General features: G+C 26.8%; 1 protein-coding gene across 1 annotated transcript in view; it reads right to left on the reverse strand.

Moving 5' to 3' along the window:
• The window catches only part of EMB1691 (Methyltransferase MT-A70 family protein), an 8,400-nt gene that overhangs the window by 3,685 nt on the left and 1,545 nt on the right, over window positions 1-3,170 (reverse strand). The gene's annotated exons all lie outside the window — the stretch shown is intronic.

The following is a 3,170-nucleotide window of genomic DNA, read 5'->3' on the forward strand; positions in this document are numbered from 1 at the left end:
GCTCGAAATTTATTTCCTATAGAATTATTTCCAACGTAATTTTCCATGAGAAATGCTTTTCCAACGAAAAAATCCGTTGGAAAACAAAATTCCATTGGAAATTTCCAACGAAATTACTATGGGATAGCTAACAGATTATGCATTTTTTTTCAATAGAATTTTTCGCTGAAAATTTACAACAGATTTCCAACAAAAAGTATTACTGACGAGGTTTATATCGATGGAATTTCTAACAGATTTTTTCGTCGGAAATCTATCAGAAAAAGTTATTTCCAACAAAATTTTAACTTTTTCGAACGGAAGATTTCGTGGGAAAAAGCTTGTTTTGGGTGGTGGAGAGAAATAAATAAATATTTAGTAGTAAAAATTAGATCTAAGTAAGTAAAATAATATCTAGTTATGAAAGAATCAATTTAACTAGAGGAAAGAAGATATAGAAAATATAGAAAAAATAATAATATATTTAGTCATAGGAAAAATAGGTTAGGTAAATGAAAAAACCAAAAATATATTTGGTCATAAAAATAAGATATAGTAAAAAGATAGAAAAGACATTTATTCTAAAAAAGGATAGGTTTATTAAAATATGTACATGAATGGCAATAGGGCAAAAATATAAATATAGGTAAAAAGTAGACATTTGTAACTAAATACTAAATGTAATAAGGTAAGGAAATAATATTTAAAATAAAATAGATGTTTAGGGTTGTTATTAATAGATAGGAAGGCACAAAGGTTTGGTTGAAAAATGCCACAATATTATTCACAGGAATAATCTATAAGTTGCACTAATGATGGAATGTTCATTTGGAACGTGAGAAGTTGCAATTCCCAATGAACTTTTCTAAGCTAGAGATTTTGATTAAGACCACTAATATGATGAGAGTGTTTTAATTTTGAATCTTGATGTTTGCAATTCTAAGTAAATGGACAAATTTAATAATTTAATTACTAATCAAATAAAAAAATATAAAAAGGAAATAATGAAATAATAATAAATACGAGAGAAAATAGATAATATATATTGTTTTGAAATATAGGATTATATAAAATAATGATATTCATGATAAATAAATAAATAGTAATAATAAAATTTTTAAAGATAGTCAAATTATAATAATAATAATAATGAATATAGAGAATAATCAATAGTGGACATAGGAGTTGGTAGCACGTCATGCTTCATCATTGCACTGTTAAATGTTATGGCATGTAGACATATTATGTACATGAGTTTCTTCAAAAAATACTCTAAGTGAAAAGATACTCCTAAATCCCATTAGTACGATGGGATTTGGAGAATATCTTTAATAAGGTATCTACGTGTTATAGGTTTGCATACAAGAAAAAATTATTTTCAAACGCGAATGATTACCCCTATGATGGGATTTATTGGTTAAACTTACGCAAGTAAGTTTCTCTGATAATTTCCTAGGTGAGAGAATATCTACGAATCCTACAAGCATGATGTGCGAATTTAGAAAATATCCTCAATAAAAGGTTTTTGTTTGGTATTATATGGATTTTATGCCATGCATTTCATAACTGCATCATGTGCACATCACACCAGTAAAATCAAATAAAATATTTTAATTTGTTAACAAAATAAATAATAAAGTAAATTAACAATAATTAGGGAAACATAAGAATAAAATCAATGGTTTAGGCTATAATAGGTTAACATATGATTAAATGGTACCATTTGTGAAGTAGGCGTTACGGGGGTTCTAACCTACCTTATGCGTAACCGTACTCCTGAACCCAACTCTAAAAATTCGTAGACCAGTTTATTATTCTTTAAGCGGACCTAAAATCAATTTAGGATTCCGTTGAATAGAACAAATTTAATAAATAACAAATCGCATCTAGATAAAAAAGATTGATGGCAACTCCTATATTTTCCACATCAAGCGATTGAGTTCTCGGATCCACACGTTACGATAATTGTCATCTTCATCGTTCAAGTTTTCCATGTCATTGAACGTCAATGAAGTTGATTCTCCCTCTTTGATGGCTCATTTTTTTTTCTTTCTCTCTTAATTGTATTTTTTTAATTTCTTAATCATTTTTTGTTAATCACATTTAACTTTTTAATTTATGGTTAGGGTGTTTTTTTTAATTTCTTTGTTAAACTCACATGAACAATTAACATTTTTTACCAAGTCAATGTTTTGCCATGTCATCATTGTGCCACGCTATTTCTATTAATGTGTCATGTTAGCTTGGTCAAAATAACATGTCACCATATTTAACAATCAAATTTAACGATATTAGAGTTAGAAATTAAAATTAACAAATTGACAAAAAAACAAGGATCCAATTCACACAAATTATTATATAAAGACTAAATTTATATTTTTTGTGTAATACATGAACTAATTGTATAATTTAACCAAATTTAATTACGAGACAAACATGATTTTTGTGCTTGTTTAGCAGATCTTCTCGCTTAACCTTTGAATTGAGGGGCAGCAGTAAGATATGTATGGATTCCATTGGGGATTCCATCCATGGACTGTAATTGCAATCTACAATAGTTAGTGGCATATTAACATGGAAAAGATAAATTATCTTTTTGTATATATGATTTTACTTCTAGAAAACTACCTTTCAACTTTTGTAACCAATTCTTAGCTTATTATCACTTTCTTTTTTATCAGTAATCATGAGTTTAAATTTGAATCCCGTACAGCTTTCCCAAGGCTCTATCACACTGATAAAGGACAATTTTGTTAGTATTTATTATAGGCTTCCTCAAGTTTTTTATCTTTGATAATTGATACCAAAAATTATAAATTAGAGAAATTCTCTACTGATAGTTAGATTACTGAGATTTTCAATCTTTACATGATTAGTAGTATTATAGAGAATAAAAATGGCAAACATAATTGATGCTTTGCTTTCTACTAGCCTTTTACTTTAAACTAAATTTATGGTAATCCACTCAATCAATGCTAAATTAATTGGCCATGCAACTGCAATCAAATCATCAATGACACTGAATTCTTGTACTTCCATCATTAAGGTTTTATTAAATTAATAAAATAATTTAACTAATAAAATAAAATAATGTTTTAATTAGTAATATTATTTAGTTTAAGGTGTTAATGAGTTAAATATATAATGAAGTTAATTAAATAATGTAATGTGTTATAATTAAGTAATTAAAA

This window comes from Theobroma umbraticum, unplaced genomic scaffold (genome assembly GCF_002168275.2).
Source record: "Theobroma umbraticum cultivar Fairchild unplaced genomic scaffold, ASM216827v3 scaffold_459.0, whole genome shotgun sequence".
In the NCBI taxonomy this organism is placed as follows: domain Eukaryota; kingdom Viridiplantae; phylum Streptophyta; class Magnoliopsida; order Malvales; family Malvaceae; genus Theobroma; species Theobroma umbraticum.